At 40.5% G+C, this 17492-nt stretch overlaps 1 protein-coding gene across 19 annotated transcripts in view; it reads left to right on the forward strand.

Annotated features, from left to right (window-relative positions):
* The window catches only part of RERE (arginine-glutamic acid dipeptide repeats), a 468002-nt gene that overhangs the window by 119118 nt on the left and 331392 nt on the right, over positions 1 to 17492 (forward strand). For 4 of the 19 annotated variants that reach the window (XM_065534702.1, XM_074021168.1, XM_074021182.1 and 1 more), the window contains exon 1: positions 60 to 453. The exons of the other annotated variants lie outside the window; for them this stretch is intronic. The gene's annotated coding sequence lies outside the window, so the exon portion shown is untranslated. Of the gene's footprint in view, positions 1 to 59; positions 454 to 17492 lie in introns of those variants that run through there. 19 annotated transcript variants of the gene reach the window in all.

Consider the following 17492-nt stretch of genomic DNA (forward strand, 5'->3'; position numbering starts at 1 on the left):
GTGCGCGCGCGCGGCGGCGGCCGGCAGGGGCGCGCGTCGAGCGGGCTGGCCTCCAGCCCGGGTTTTGCCGGCCGCCGCCGTCACGGGGAGGCTGCTCTTTCTCTCCCGGCGTCTGGGTCACCGGCATGTGGCAGTGGTGGCCCGGGCTGAAGGAGCGTGAGCCGAGTGCCACGGCCGTGGGCAGCAGGCGCGGGCCGGAGCGGCCGCATCCCTAGCGGGCGGGGCCCCGCGCGGCCACCGCCTTCTGGAGCTGCGGGGACCTGCGCTGGTGCGGTGCTGCCCTGCGGCCGCTTAGGCTTCCTTTTGTTTTAGCAAGTGCACTTCTCTCCCCGAGTCCCCACCTTCCCGCCCACGCCGCCTCTTTCCACGGGTCCGGAGTTGACGGGGCCCTGCGCTGGAGGAGGAGGAGGACCAGGCCCTGCGGTCTCAGATCCTTCCACAGGCGGGCCGCAGGCAAGTGGCCGGCGGCCTCGTGCTTCGAGGGGGACGCGAGTCTGGGGCCGGGCCAGAAAGTTGGACAAGTGCGGGTGGGGGGTGGGGGGCTTTCGGGGTGGGTGCACGGAGTGTTCCAGCCGACCCTAGAAAGATGGAACTTGGGTGTTCCCAAGAATGATGATGGCTTTCCAGGAACGGGGAGTCAGTATTTGCCGTGTCCTATTGCATTTCTGTTGGGCTCACTAGTTTTTCAGTAGCCCTAAACTCTGGAAATCTCAGTTAAATCGAACAGAAAACATTTTTTGGGGGGGAGGAGGTGTAGAGAAAACACTATTTAAAAATACAAAAAAATATTTCTCTTCTGAAAGGAAAGTGCTTTTGAAGTTGAGCGGAGTATAATGCAGAAGTCGCTGTTTAATCAGAAACTTCACATTGCATTACTGTGGAATAAATTGAAGTTTAAAAATAAAATAAATCTGATGGATTTGATTTGAGGCTACTTACGTGACAAATGAAATTTTCTTCTTGGACCAAACTACTGTTATTTTGCCAGAGTAGCTAAAATGTGGAGGTAGTCTTGAAGATTGTTTTATGTTTAAATTGTTAAGAGAATTTTTTAGTGTGAGGTGCTGTCTTCCTTGTTTCTCCTCTCTTGTTTACTCAACTCTTGTTTTCTGAAACTGTAGGGAGACCTGCTTGACCACTTTTTGTTTGCTTAGAAAGAAACTCCTGTAATAGGTTACTTTTTTTACTTGCAGCCTTTAAGCTTCCCTGGCGCACATGTGCCCCGCGCTCTGTGGGCATTGTTTGGCTGGAGGCCTTTTAGCCACACGGAAAATCTAGAAAATGGTCTGTAAATGAACACGGGTGTCTACAGAGAAATTCCGTTTTCCCTTTGAAATTGTGTGCCTCTGTGTTTTAAGATTGAGACACTGAGTAAAAGTTGAGAACAGATTTAATGAAGTCCTCACTTTGCCAAAATTACTGTTTTGAGTTCTGGTTTTTTTTTTTTTTCCTCTCTTTCTGGAAACTCCAAATTTAAAGTAGACATTATTTGAAACCTTACAGATGGGAACAATATCCCATGTAAGCACATTGATCTGTGGGCAATTATTTCCAGAAGCATAACTAACTCTACATTTTTATGCATGTGTTAGATTTAGGCTCTAAGAGGCAGTTGCCTTTCTGAATATTTACATTGCCTAGTAAATTACACAAGGCAGATTTTTAGATGCTTAACAGCAACTTCACAATAGTGTGGGGCCAGCAGATTTGAGCTTGTATTTTTTTTTCTAACTCTGTAATTTAGTAGTGTTTAAACTATTTTATAAAGATCCCTGGCCCCAGTGAAAGATGGTTTTTCAGTCCAGAGCACTTGAGCGCTCATTGTACTCCGGCAGGCGCTGGCGCTTGGCAGGCTGCACTTGAAATGTTATTTGATCTGGTTGCATGATAGAATTGACTGAGATTACACTTTTTCCCTCCCCGTGGCTGATGAAAGCAATGCATCAGCGAGAAGTGTTCAATAACATATTTAAAGACTTAACCCACATTTATTCACTCTAAGGTTTCCAGAAAAAGGCCGTTTAGATTTTTGTCTTGTTTTGTGGTTTTTGCATTTATGAATTGAGGCAAGAGCTGACGTAATGTAGCTGTACCACTTCCTTTGTGTGTGTGTTTTTATAGCGTATAGGATATGTTCCAATCTACATGATTGTGATTATTTCTGAAATGCCTGAAAGAGGGAGGGGAGGGTGTGTGTGTGTTTGTGTGTGTGTGTATTCCCCTCAGCCCCATTCCGGTACCTTCAGCTATATGGCAATTTATTTTTTACATTGTAGGTTAGGGAGGGAAGACTGTGATGGTAAACCCCATCAGCTTGTCAGTAAGGTTCAGTGAATTGCCTGTGTGTGATGCAGACTAGCTTTTCATTTTAATTAGTGCAACTGTACAGCTGTTAGGTCAGAATGCATTGGCTGCTCCTACAGGGTAGTTTTATCTTACACTGGAGGTTTTATGGACTTGACTGGCTGTGTTTCTTAATCCCTTTCCCATGCCACCGTGCTTGCTTTTAAGCAAGTGATAGAACAAGACAAGCTTTTGTTATTTAATAGTTTACTTGTGAGAGATTTATTTTTGGTTTTGAGGAAATTGGTAAACCATGTAGCTTATTAGTAGGTATTATATTTACCATGCTTTTCCAAGGCCAAAGGGTTTTGCTTGCTATTGTGTAGTCTGAGAAGCCGATAGAGCCATCCATTTTATAATTACATAGGAAGCCAGTATTTTGTGTAAAAATCAACAATAAAAAATGGGTTCTTTGTTTACTAGTCTAGGATTAGTTTGTAAAACTCAAACAGAAATAAATGTTAGCATCATTGGAGATAAGGTGGCTAGAATGTTCCCCCCTCGTGTCTTACCTCTTGTTAACATTGTACAAAAGGACCTGAGCAACCCATTGACCAACAGCAGTTTGGCCATGGGCTGGGTGGTAAATGGAAGCTTTTAGAAATGTCTGCTCCGGGGCATGTGCGACAAACTATATTTTATAGTGTTACTGGTTTCAAGTTATTAGAAAGTATTTATGAGTAGATTTGAGTGTTTGAATATAGGCATGTAACAAAAGTCAGGCTTTTCAGGCTGTAACATAGATTGTAATGTGACTGACATAGGTTCTCAATGGTCTGGTCTCTTTATTGTCTGCTTTCCTATTGAGTAGATACTACTGTCCAGAGCTGTTATTATCTACTACATTTATTTTTATTTTTATTTTTTTTGAGATGGAGTCTTACTCTGTCACCCACGCTGGAGTGCAACCTCTGGCTACACTGCAACCTCCGTCTCCCGGGTTCAAGTGATTCTCCAGCCTCAGCTTCCTGAGTAGCTTGGGACTACAGGCATGTGCCACCCACCATGCCTGGCTAATTTTTGTATTTTTAGTAGAGATGGGGTTTCACTATGTTGGCGAGGTTGGTCTCAAACTCCTGACCTTATGATCCACCCGCCTCAGCCTCCCAAAGTGCTGGGATTACAGGCATGAGCCGCCGCGCCCAGCTTATCCACTGCATTTTTAAAAAGGAGCAAAAGTCATAGAAACAAACTTGATTGAAATCTGATTATAACTAAACCTGATATTATACATGTGGTACCTTTGTCAGAGGCCCAGTTTGCTGAGAGAAGATGGGGGCTGAGGGTTGTTGGGGGAGTGGCATCTCGTGGGGGTGGCTGGGTAGAAAGAGAGCTTGTCTTAGACTAAAATTTTTTTAATTCATTGGAGAAATTGGTCCATCTTCAGACAACCTAGAATGAAGCAGTAGAGTGCAGTATTTTCTAGAAAATGTGATAATTTAATTGTAACGTGTAGAAAATGTTTTCTCTAATTAAAAGAAATTAAAACATTTAGATTGGCAGCAGACTGCTGAATCCAAGGAACAATGGAGGGAATAGGTATCCTATATCCAATTCAAACAGGTTATGTCACAAGTTCATTTGTAAATCTTTTTTCGGGTTATGTTATCCAATTCCACATATTAATGATGATTGGGGTCTTAGACTTGCCCTCTGAAATCTAATTAATCCATGAAATAGTTCACATACTTAAATATTTATAATAAAACACAATAATGTCGATGTTTAGTCAATAGGAAAATTAGCATACTTTTACTCAGTTTTTAAAGTTATCATTGAACTCTGGTGTGATTCATTAATTTATTCAGTACAGCGTAGTGGTAAATAGGCTGTCTGAATTTGAGTTCTATTCTTAGTTCTACCACTTACTCACTGTGACACCTGGGTTAAGTTATTTAGCCTCTGTGACTGTTTTCTCATACCAGAAAATAATGAGTCTACTTACAGGATTTACGAAATGCTTAGGACCATGCTTAGCATTGGAAAACAGTGAATAGTTAATATGATGAGCACTAATTATGTACTAGGTACTATTTTAGTTGCTGAAGATACAAAAAAGATGAAGTCTCTGTTCTCATAGCATTTATTTTCCAGTGGAGGAGGACAAAGCAAATAAAAATGAGCATGATGATTTGTGAAACTGACATTGCTGAGCAGGTCAGTGAGCCATGATTGCACCACTGCTCTCCAGCCAGAGTGACAGAGTAAGACCCTGTCTCATTGAAAAACAAAAAAGTAGAAAACATTTAATTTTAGAGTGTTAATCAGAAACTCCTTGTTAAGATAATAAGAATATAATAGGTAAGTATGGGAGATCATTATAAAAGTAAAGTGTTGGGACCAGGTGCGGTGGCTCAAAATCACAGCATTTTGAGAGGCCATATTGGGAAGATCTCTATCTCTGGAGTCCAGAAGTTCAAGACTAGCCTTGGCAACATAGCGAGACCCTGTCTCTATTTAAAAAAATAAAAATAGAAAAAGTAAAGTGTTTATGCCATTAATGATTCGAAATAATCACTTGTTCTAAAGCTGACCAATTAGATCTGTTTCTCATATCTTCTTTTCCACAAGATGAATGAGCTTTTGTAGTTGTAATTTTAAGAAAGGGTTCATTTATATGTGACTGGTGGGCTTCAAAGGAACAAAAGAATGTAAATATACTGTGCATTTGAAAAATTGCTTAAGTCAAAAGCCTCTAGATGGTGTGTGCTGCTGTGTTCACAGCTGTATTTACCAGTAGCTTACCACATTATCTACCAATGATGTTAAAATAGCTGGGTAGAAACAGTGGTATATTCAGGTCTCTGCTGGTTTTGAACCTCAGCAGCAGTAATGACTTGACTTGTGTGCCTTTTAATAAAATGACAGTGAAAGTACCTCCTTTTGCATGTTCCTCAGGATTTCTTAGTTGGGGCAGTTTATGTTTTGCACAAACAACCTGAGTTTTACATACAGAAGCAGATAATCAAGTTATTTTTATGTGGTGGTCTCTCAGGAATGAGACTGGAGAAATTCTGCTGATCTATATCACTCAAAGATGTTTTTGTTGTTTTATTCACCAGCTTTATCATTTTAAACATTTAAAAAATGTTAAATATAGGCTGTTGCTCTGCCTAAAGAGTACCATTCTTTATTCCTTTACTTTCTTAATAAACTTGCTTTCACTTAAAATGTTAAATATATGTAATTGATAACATACATATATAGTATTATAAGATGAGTCTTATGTGACGACATTCTTTGGCATTACCAACAAAAAAAGACAGGCCCTTCAATACCCAGATCTACTCCCTAATATGAACTTTTTTTTTTTCTATTCCAAAGATTTAATACAAGTTCTTCTTTTGGAAGGACTCAGAATTTTAAATCTTATTATTTTTGGCCACAGATACTACTGTTCATTTGCTTAGTAAAGTGAATGATTTGCATAAGTTACATGTAAAACATAAAAAAATAGTTCAGAACATTATCCAGGAACTTTAAAAAGTTGTGTGTGGGGGTGTGGTTGGGGGAAGAAAGATACATGTGTATTTATTTATTAATTGATTAAATTATACAGAAAAACCTGTATCTAGATTGAACATTTGAACATTTTTTTCTTTTGTTTTTTGCTATTTATTTCTTACTGTTACCTTCTTTTTTGAGTGGAAGGAAAGTGATGCAGACAAGTTTTCATTTTATGTGTATGTTTTTTGGCCACTTATCTAGCCAACGTCCTTTCTTTCAGAGCCTGTGCTCTACAGATCATAATTCTCACATAATTCTTAAAGTAAATGTTCAGTAATGAAATATTCACCTTTCTCGATATGTTAGATGTTTGTGGAAAGGACTGTAACGGTATTTACTCTTAAGTGTGTTGAGTGCAAGAGCAATTTGAGTTTAGTTAGATCTTACTATTTTTTTCAGTAGTACATCCATTACATTTTATTTGCAATTTTTTTCTTTTTGATAATTTCAACTGCTTTTATTTTATTTTTTATTTTTGAGACGGAGTCTTGCTCTGTTTCTCAGGCTGGAGTGCAGTGGCGCAATCTCAGCCCATTATAACTTCTGCCTCCTGGGTTCAAGCTATTCTCCTGCCTCAGCTTCCTGAGTAGCTGGAACTACAGGCACCCGCCACCACGCCCTGCTAATTTTTGCATTTTTAGTAGAGATGGGGTTTCACCATGTTGGCCAGTCTGGTCTCGAACTCGTGACCTCAGGTGATCCACTCGCCTCAGCCTCTCAAAGTGCTGGGATTATTGACATGAGCCACTGTGCCTGGCCTTCAGCTGTTATTTTTAGATTCAAGTGGTACATGTGTAGGTTTGTTGCATGAGTATATACTGTGGTGCTGAGGTTTGGGATATGAATGATCCCATTAGCCAGGTAGTGAGTGAACAGAGTACCTAACAGTTTTTCAATCCTTCTCCCGCCTTCCCTCTCTAGCAGTCCACAGTGTCTGTTGTTGCCATCTTTATGTCCATGAGTACCCATTGTTTAACTCCCACTTATAAGTGAGAACATGTGGTATTTGGGTTTCTATTTCTGTGTTAATTTGCTTAGGATAATGGCCTCCAGCTACATCTATGTTGCTGGAAAGGATATGGTTTCATTCTCTTTAAAGGTAGTATAGTATTCCATGGTGTGTATATGTACCACATTTTCTATTTGTTTGTTTATTTATTTATTTTTATTTTTATTTTTTGAGACGGAGTTTCACTCTGTCGCCCAGGCTGGAGTGCAGTGGCTGGATCTCAGCTCACTGCAAGCTCTGCCTCCCGGGTTTACACCATTCTCCTGCCTCAGCCTTCCGAGTAGCTGGGACTACAGGGGCCCACCCCTGCACCTGGCTAGTTTTTTTTTTTTTTTTTTGTATTTTTTAGTAGAGACAGGGTTTCACCGTGTTAGCCAGGCTGGTCTCGATCTCCTGACCTTGTGATCCGCCCGTCTCGGCCTCCCAAAGTGCTGGATTACAGGCTTGAGCCACCACGCCCGGCCTGTTTATCCATTTTTTGAGACAGAGTTTCACTGTTGCCCAGGCTGGAATGCAGTGGCGTGATCTTGGCTCACTGCAATCTCTGCCTCCTGGGTTCAAGCGATTCTCCTGCCTCAGCTTCCCAAATATCTGGGACTACAGGTACCCGCCACCACGCCCAGCTAATTTTTTTTGTATTTTTAGTAGAGATGGGGTTTCACCATGTTGACTAGGCTGGTCTCGAACTCCTGACCCTCAGGTGATCCACTCACCTCGGCCTCCCAAAGTGCTGGGATTATAGGCATGAGCCACCGCTCCCAGCCTTGTTTGTTTATTTATTGGAGAGTCTCTGTTGCCTAGGCTGGAATTCAGTGGCACAATCTCAGCTCATTGCAACCTCCACCTCGCAGGTGCAAGTGATTCTCTTGCCTCAGCCTCCTGAGTAGCTGGGACTACAGATGTGTGCCACCACACCTGGCTAATTTTTGTATTTTTAGTAGAGACAGGGTTTTACCATGTTGCCCTGGCTAGTCTCCAACTCCCGAGCTCAGGTGATCTGCTCACCTCTGCCTCCCATAGTGCTGGAATTAGGCATGAGCTACTGCACCCAGCCTGTACCACATTTTCTTTATCAGTCCATCATTGCTGGGTTCCTAGGTTGATTCCATGTCTTTGGTATTGTGAATAGTGCTGCAGTGAACATATGAGTGCATCTGTATTTTTGGTAGAACAATTTAATTTCTTTTGCATGTATACCCGGTAATGGGATTGCTGGTTTGCATGGCAGTTCTGAGTTCTTTGAGAAATCTCCAGACTGCTTTCCACAGTGGCTGAACAAATTTACATTCCCACCAACAATGTATAACTGTTCCCTTTTATCCCCAGCCTCACCAGTGTCTGCTGTTTTTTGACTTTTTAATAATAGCCGTTCTGACTGGTGTGAGACGATATTTCATTTTGGTTTTGATTTGCATCTCTCTCATGAGTAATGATGTAAACATTTTATCATATTTGTTGGCCACTTGTATGTCTTCTTTTGAGGAATGTCTGTTAATGCCTTTTGCTTACTTTGTAATGGGGTTCTTTTTTGCTTGTTGTATTGTTTTAAGTTCCTTATAGATTCTGGCATTAGACGTTTGTCAAATGCATGATATGTAAACATTTTCTACTATTTTGTAGGTTGTCTGTTTACTTTGTTGACAGTTTTGTTTTTTTGAGATGGTGTCTCACCCTGTTACCCAGACTGGAGTGCAGTGGCGTGATCTCAGCTCACTGCAACCTCTGCCTCCAAGGTTCAAGCAGTTCTCTGCCTCAGCCTCCCAAATAGCTGGGATTACAGGCACCCACCACCATGCCTGGCTAATTTTTTTTTTTTTTTTTAAAGTAGAGATGGAGCTTCACCATGTTGCTCAGGCAGATCTCAAACTCCTGACCTCAGGTGATCCACCCCCCTGGGCCTCCCAAAATGCTGGGATTGCAGGCCTGAGCTACCATGCCCCGCCTTTGTTGATAGTTTCTTTTGCTGTACAGAAGCTCTTTAGTTTAATTAAGTCCTAGTTGTCAATTTTTGTTTTTGTTGCAGTTGCTTTTGAGGACTTAGTCATAAATTATTTCCCAAAGCCAAGGGTCAGAATGATGTTTTTTAGGTTTTCTTTTGGGATTTTTACAGTTTATGGTCTTACATTTAAATCTTTAATCCACCTTGAGTTAATGTTTATATATGGGAAAAGGTAGGGATCCAGTTTCATTCTTCTGCATATGGCTAGCCAGCTATCCCAGCATCATTTATTGAGTAGGCAGTCCTTTACCCATTGCTTGTTTTCGTCAGCATTGTGAAAGATCAGATGGCTGTAGTTGTATGACTTTATTTTTGGGTTCTGTGTTCTGTTTCACTGGTCTATGTGTCTGTTTTTGTACCCGTACCATCCTGTTTTGGTTACTGTAGCCTTATAGTATAGTTTGAAGTTGGGTAATGTGATGCCGCCAGTTCCCCCCCCCCCCCCCCCCTTAGGATTTCTTTGGCTCTTCGGGCAGTTTTTTTGGTTCCATATGACTTTTGGAATTACTTTGTTTAGTTCTGTGAAAAATGGCATTAGTAGTTTGATAGGAATAGCATTAAATCTGTAGATTGCTTAGGAAAGTGTAGTCATTTTAATGATTTTTTCATTTTAATGATTCTTCCAATCTATGAGCATCAAATGTTTTTCCATTTGTGTCATCTGTCATTTTTTTTCTCTTTTTTTCTTTTTCTTTTTCTTTTTTTTTTGTTTGAGATAGAGTCTTGCTCTGTCACCTAGGTGTGAGTGCAGAGGCGTGATCTTGGCTCATTTCAACCTCTGCCTCCCAGGTTCAAATGATTCTCCTGCCTCAGTCTCCAGGGGAGCTAGAACTACAGGTATGGGCTCATTTCAACCTCTGCCTCCCAGGTTCAAATGATTCTCCTGCCTCAGTCTCCAGAGGTGCTAGAACTACAGGTATGGGCACCACGACTGGCTAATTTTTGTATTTTTAGTAGAGATGGGGTTTCACCATATTGATCAGGCTGGTCTTGAACTCCTGACCTTGTGATCTCCCTGCCTCGACCTCCCAAAGTGCTTGGATTACAGGCGTGAGCCACCCCGCCCAGCCCATCTATCATTTCTTCTAGCAGTGGGTTCTAGTTCTCTTTGCAGAGATCTTTCACCTCCTTGGTTAGATGTATTCCTAGTTATTTTATTTCTTTATGGCTATTAGAAATAGGATTGCATTCTTGATTGGCTCTCAGCTTGAACATTATTGGTGTATAGACATGCTGTGAGTTTTGTACATTGATTTTGTATCCTGAAACTTTACTGAAGTTGTTTATTGTACCAGGAGCCTTTTGATGATGTCTTTAGGGTTTTCTAGGTATAGAATCATATTGTCAGCAAAGGGCAATAGCTTGACTTCTTCTTTTCCTGTTTGGATACCTTTTATTTCTTTGTGTTGCCTGATTGCTCTGGCTAGCACTTCCTGGCTCTTTGAATGGAAAAGGAGAACTAAAAGTGCTGGAAAATATAAGGATTAAAGCAATCTGGCCTTTTTATTGGGCAGGGGGCAAGAAAACTGGTGTTCTTCAGTTTTGCTAACAGGCCTAACATTTAAGCATTTAGATAAGTAGCATTTTATTGTATATGATAGATTAAAACATTAGAACATTTTAAAACATTAAATCAGTAGACTATTTTTTAGAATGGTTTTGGGTTTACAGATAAATTGAGTAGAAAGTACAGAGTTCCCGTATCTCCCCAATTCCCAGTTTCCCCTATTAATGTCTTGATTTAGTTTGGTACATTGTTACTGTTGATGAGCCAATATTGATACATTATTTATAACTACAGTCTGTAGTGTATGTTAAGGTTCACTCTTGGTGTTATACATTCCATGGGTTTTGAAATGTTTGATGACATGCATCTACCATTACAGTCTCATATAGAAGAGTCTTTACTGCTCTAAACATGCCCTGTGTTCTCCCTATATATCCCTCCCTCTCTGCCCCCAAGCCCCTGGCCACTGCTGATCTTTTTTAATATCTCCATAGGTTTACTTTTCCAGATGTCATATAGTCGGCCTCCTACAGTATGTAGTCTTTTCAGATTGGGTTACTTCTCTTAAGGTTTCTCCATGTCTCTGTGAGCATGATAGCTCCCTACTTTTTATCACTGATAATATTCCATCATGTAGATGTGTTGAAGTTTATTTATCCACTTACCTACTGAAGGACATCTGGATTGCTTCCAGGTTTTGGCACTGATGAATAAAGCTGCTTTAAACATCTGTGTGCAGTTTTTTGTGGTGAGATGAGTTTTCAGCTCCTTTGAGTAAATATGAAGGTGTGTGATTTCTGTGTTGCATGGTAAGAGCATGTTTAGCTTTGTAAGAAACTGCCATGCTGTCTTCCGAGGTGTCTATCATTTTGCATTCCCACAAGCAATGAATGAGAGTTTCTGTTGCTCCACATACTTGCTACCATTTGGTGGTGTCAGTGTAGTGGATTTTAGCCCTTCTTAGTTATTAATTTTTTTTTTCATGTAACTGCTCATTTTTGATGCCAGCTGTATTATAGTTTTTATTTTCTCTACTATTTGTCATGGAGCAGGAGAAACGAGGACCATAAATCTTATGTATTACATGTGCCTCGTTCTCTGTCTTGTAAGGAGAAAGCATAAAGTGTAGATTTAAAAAGGAATAATACAATCTAATTAGATTTTTAAATGGGCATAATTCTGGTACAATGATAGGTTAGGGTTCATGTAAAATATGCTACAGTAAGCCCTTTGTATTCTTGGCTTCTGTGTCATTTAGTCAACTATGGGGCAAAAATGTTTAGAAAAAACACAAATTAAAAAATATAGCATTTATATTGTATTAGGTATTATACGTAATCTAGAGATTATTTTTAAAGTATACTGGGCCGAGTACGGTGGCTCACGCATGTAATCCCATGCGTGATCTCCCACTTTGGGAGGCCAAGGCGGACAGATCACTGAGGTCAGGAGTTAGAGACCAGCACCAATATAGTGAAACCTTGTCTCTACTAAAAATACAAAAATATTAGCCAGGTGTGGTGGCGGGCGCCTCTAGTCCCAGCTACGTGGCAGTCTGGGGCAGGAGAATCGCTTGAACTGGGAGGCAGTAGTTGCAGTGAGCCGAGATCACACCACTGCACTCCGGCGTGGGTGACAGAGTGAGACTCCATCTCAAACAAACAAAACAAACAAAAAAAGAAAAAAGTATATGGGAGAATGTGAGTAGGTTATGTGCAGATACTGTACCATTTTATATAAGGGACTTGAGTGTCTAGCTATTGATATCTGTGGAGATTCTGGAACCAATTCCCCTTGGATACCAAGGGATGACCGTAGTATTAATTTGTTAGTGGTTCCATATAAGTGTTATTTCTTCTCAGTTTCCCTGTGTTCTTCATTTTCCAAAACATTTCATTTTGTAAAACAAAGGTATACGTTTCAATTTTTAGAAATAAACCCATTCTGCTAAGGTCTTTATTTGCTAGATCTATGTAGAGTTAAATGTTTGTATTACTTTCTTTGTTTATTGAGGACCATTTATTTTAATGATCAAGGAACTCAGAAATGCAAAAGATTTGATCCTGTCCTTGGAGTTTGTAGTATATCCAGTAATAATCGCAGCAGTGCATATTCAAGGGCTTACTATGCAATGGGTACTGTGCACTTTTTAAAGGAGGTTAGAACTGCTTCCAGGGTAAGCTAAGTTAGAGCGTTTGACTCTGCATTTATCCAGTACTAGCTACTTGTTGGAATTTAACATCAACCTAATTGTGGCATATAAGTACCCAGTGCCTTGGTTGTTAAGATGGTTTGGATAGGCTCTCCTGATGGTTCGTTAATTCTTGATACAGGTCCTTAACTTTATTTTTATCATGGACTTCTTTTAGTATTGGTGTAATATATGATCTTTCTCCCACAACATAATTTGTGACTGTTAGAGTACATAAATTGCAGTTGGTTTATGTAACCCTTGAAGCCTATCCATGAACCCTCTCATTAAGAACTCCTCGTTATGGTGAGCCCTAAAAAGGAAGGCTTTGCATTTCTTATTTTTGGCAGGTTTGCTTTACTTGTATTGATTTGAGGCCATTGACTTGTATGAACACTTGTGGAACAGTGTTTGTGTGTACTGAATTGTTTATAAAGGGGTTCCCAAGGCTGCTGTTCACCGTGTTAAACTGCTTTCTTTATGAGAACATAGAGGATAAACTTTTCTTAGCTCTTGGTACCAGAAGAAAACAGACCTTTGGTTTGTTTTCTAACTTACAGATTTAGAATCCTGTAACTCATCAAGTTTCCTTTGAGCCATTTGCTTATAAAATTTTGGCTGGCCGGGCATGTTGGCTCATGCCTGTAATCCCAGCACTTTGGGAGGCGGAGCCGGGTGGATCACGTCAAGAGATCGAGACCATCCTGGCCATGGTAAAGTCTCATCTCTACTAAAAATACAGAGATTAACTGGGCATGGTGGTGTACGCTTGTAGTCCCAGCTACTCAGGAGGCTGAGGCAGGAGAACCCCTTGAACCTGGGAGGCAGAGGTTGCAGTGAGCTGAGATCGCACCACTGCATTCCAGCCTGGCTACAGAGCGAGACTCTGTCTCAAAAAAAAATAAATAAAGTAAAATAAAATAAAATTTTGGCCACATCTAACAAAAGGTACAAAATGAACATGAATACATACTTTCATGTAGCAGCTCATTCATGGTTTCATGTTTTCGATTCTCCTTCTCTTCCACTTTTTCCTTTGTTCCAAGGAAAAGCGAAGCAATATTGTGTAAGTAAAAGTAAAGGCTTTGTAGCCTGTGTGACCCGTGAGACTAGGTGTTAACCTAAGGACTATGCTCAAAGGTAAATACTTAATACTTCTTAGCTTTTGTTCTCCACCAAATACCCTCATCTGTTTTTAAATTTTATTTTACATTGTCTAAATCTCAGTAAGCTACCTTCAATCCCCTTTAAAGCCAGCCTTTAAAACTGTCTTTCTCTCTCGATACAAAGGTTTAATTTCTGCCTAGAGACAATCAGTAAAGAAATTGTGTAGGCGAGTGCCGTGGACTGAATTGCATTGCCTCAAAATTCCTATGTTCAAGTCCTAGCTTCCCTTTCCCCAAGTGCTGTCGTATTTGGAGGTGGAGCCTTTGGGAGGTAGGTAGGTTTACATGGGATCCTGAGGGTGGGAGTCTTCATGATGGGATTAGTGTCTTTATAAGAAGGGGAAGACAGACCAGAGCTGACCAGTGCTCACTCTGACATGTAAGGACACGGCCCCAGAAGGTGGCCATTTGCAAGCTAGGAAGAGAGCCCTCACTTAGAAAGTGAATCTGCTGGCACCTTGATCTTGGACTTCGAGCCTCCAAAACTGCAAGCGATAAATTTTTGCTGTTTAAGCCACCCAGTTTGTGGTATTCTGTTATGGCGGACTAATACAGAGTATAAATTTTATACATGCAGAAGACTATCAGCACAGAGACTGAGTTTTTTGAGAATGAAGTGAGGATTATACTTCCCTTGGCAGAAGACTTTACACCTACCGAACAGCCTTTACTGGCCTCTAGTTCCATCCTTACAACTACCTTATGAAGGAGGCAGAACAGATGTTAGCCTCTTGGGTTACACAAAATGAGATCCAAGTGTAGGGCAGTTCACTGAGTTTCCCACATTTACAGTTTCCATTTTGGAAGTGGCTAAGTCTGTTAGTAGTTTTTTGTTTTTTTTCTGTATCCATTGCTCCTTCCATGGGCATCTTGAGTTGTCAGTCTTGTAATCGCTTTGCTTGGAAGAATATAACCTTTATTTTTAGTCCCTGTGGTGATTTGATTTTCAAGGTGAAGAACTCTCACTTCTCACATTCTGGCATGGGAACTGAAACTTCAGTGGGGAAATTATTGAATTATCTTTCCTGTCTCAGGGAAAAAATATAAATTCCTTGCCTGCTGTTTAGATTTGAAGTATAAAATTCCTTTGACGTGTCATAACTCTAAGAAATGTGATATTACCTGAATTAGTACTTGTGATATTGTATCCTTTCCTTTTTATCCAGGTGTTGGTTTGTTACTCAGTCTTGCTGATGAATGTCTGTAATAGGATAGAGGAGTTATTTGTAGCTATCTACAACCGGAAATTTGCTGTTTATTTTAGTCAAAGTGATTCCAGTATGTCTTCATCAAAGGGAGAAAGCAGGAATGTCAGAAACTATAAACTTTATTCAACTAAAGAAGAAAAACAACCGAACCAAAGGCCAAAAACTGCATCCTCAATTCTGCCCTTCATTCTGAAAGAATTCTGAGTCTCCACAAAGTTTATATTCATAAGCTGTCAGAACATACTTAATTTGCTCCATTTTCCATTGAAATTTCAACAAAGAAACTAAAAAAAAAAAAAAATCAATTTTTTACTTGATAAAACTATTTCTTTAGATTAAAAGCTTGGAATAGATTTTAAAAAAAGCTTTATTGAGAGAAAATTCCTATACGAGATAACTCACTCATTTAAAAAGTATACAAATCAATGGCTTCCAGTATATAGCTGCTCCTTGACTTAAGATGGAGTTGTGTCTCAGTAAACCCATCCTAAGTTGAAAATACATGTCGAAAATGAATTGAATTCACCTAACCTACCAACCTCCATAACTTAGCCTAGCCTACCTTACGCATGCTCAGAACACTTGCATTAGCCTACAGTTGGGCAAAATCTTCTAACATAAATCCTGTTATGTAAGAAAGTGTTGGATATCTCATGGTTTATATGTATGTATGAATGTATGGATGGACGGACAAATGGACAGACAGATGGATGTTTTGTCCAGTGGCACGATCATAGCTCCCAAGCTTAAGTGATCCTCCCACCTTAGCTTCTGGAGTAGCTGGGAGGCTACAGGTGTGTGCCACTATGCCTGGCTAATTTTTTAATTTTAATTTTATTTATTTTTTTTTTGAGATGGAGTCTGTGCAGTGGTGTAATTTCGGCTCACTGCAACCTCCACCTCTTGGGTTCAAGGGATTGTTCTGCCTCAGCCTCCCAAGTAGCTAGGATTACAGTAGCAGGTGCTGCGCCCAGCTGATTTTTGTGATTTTAGTAGAGACGGGTTTCACCGTGTTGCTCAGGCTGGTTTTCAACTCTTGAGTTCAGGTGATCCTCCTTTGCCTTCCAAAGTGTTGGGATTACAGACATGAGCCACCATGCCTGGCTTTAAATTTTTTGTAGAGATAAGGGTCTCATGTTCTCCAGGCTCCTCTCAAACTCGTTGGTTCAAGCAATCCTCCTGACTTGGCCTTCCAAAGTGTTGAGATTATAGGCGTTAGTCGCTGTGCCCTGCACTGAAAGTGAAAAATGGAATAGTTGTATGGGTTACCTAGAGTATGTTTTCCGCTGAATGCGTATTGCTTTTGGACTGTTGTTAATTTGAAAAAATCATGTTAGACCATCTTCAGTTGGGGACCATCTGTGTTCATAGAGTTGTGCAACCAGCACCGTATTGCTAGAAATAGATTTTTATATGGCAGTTCTTGGTGATTGAGTGCTGTTAGATAATCTTTTTGTGCAAATTTGTACTTCTGTGAATAAGAATATAACTAAACTAAATGTGTACTTCTGTGAATAAGAATATAAGATGTTTTACTATTGCAATATGTAATTAAAACCTTGCTTTTGTGTACTGTGGTCTGAAGTAAGGGAGTTAACTTCAGCCTAAGGTTATTAAATCCTTCAATGACTGATGACTCCCTTCAAGTTATGTACAATGAAGCAGTTATGAATATGGTGTGAAAATGGGATGCAGTCTCTTTCAACACATTATTTGGAGAAATTACAACTCTCCCCAAGTATTGTATATTCAAGTATGTTAGACACTGACCATTTTCAGCAGTTTGTTAAAGAAGTTTTTATTTATTGTAGAAAGTCAGAGTCAGCCTTTATGTCTCAGATTTGGTGAGTTTCTTAGTATCAATTCCCAATTGGTTAATAAACGTCGAATGGACCCTTAAGGCTCCTGGGCAAGTCCATTCACTTGTGCAGTTTCTTAGATGCCTGTTTCATACATTGCCCTTTCATACTTCCTCCTTGGCCTCATGCTGGGCTTCCGGCTTACATGAGAAAATTAGAACAGTCTTAAGAGCCCTTCTGCAGACTCCTACCACATCTTGCTACCTTCCAGGGCATCCTGTGCTTTCCCCACTGCTTGTATATAGACCAGCTGTTCAGGGAACTCTCTGAGGCGCCACCTGTGCCCCCTCACATAGTAATTTCCTGTCTCTCATAATGTTGATGTTTCATTCTCTGCTGGATCTTACCCAGCAGCATACAAACATGCCGCTTTTCTCCGATCTTAAAACAGATACTCTGCCAGCTATTGCTGATTTCTCTGCGTCCTTTGCAGCAAAACTTCTCAGCAAGAGTTGTCTGTACCCAGATCTCCAGTTCTTCTTTCCTCTTAAATCCATCCGTTGTTGCTCCAGGGAAACTGCCCTTGTGATGGTCATTAAGACCTCTGCACTGACTGTTCCTTCTGCCTGGGATGTATTTCTCCAAATATCTGTAGCTCACTCTCCCGCTTTTGAGTCTCAGTGAGAGGCCTACCTTGACCCTCAGTCTTGGCTCCACTTTGTCCTTACTCTGCTGTTTTCCCCTAGAGTACTTGTCTTCATCA

Source organism: Macaca fascicularis, chromosome 1 (genome assembly GCF_037993035.2).
Source record: "Macaca fascicularis isolate 582-1 chromosome 1, T2T-MFA8v1.1".
NCBI classification, from domain to species: domain Eukaryota; kingdom Metazoa; phylum Chordata; class Mammalia; order Primates; family Cercopithecidae; genus Macaca; species Macaca fascicularis.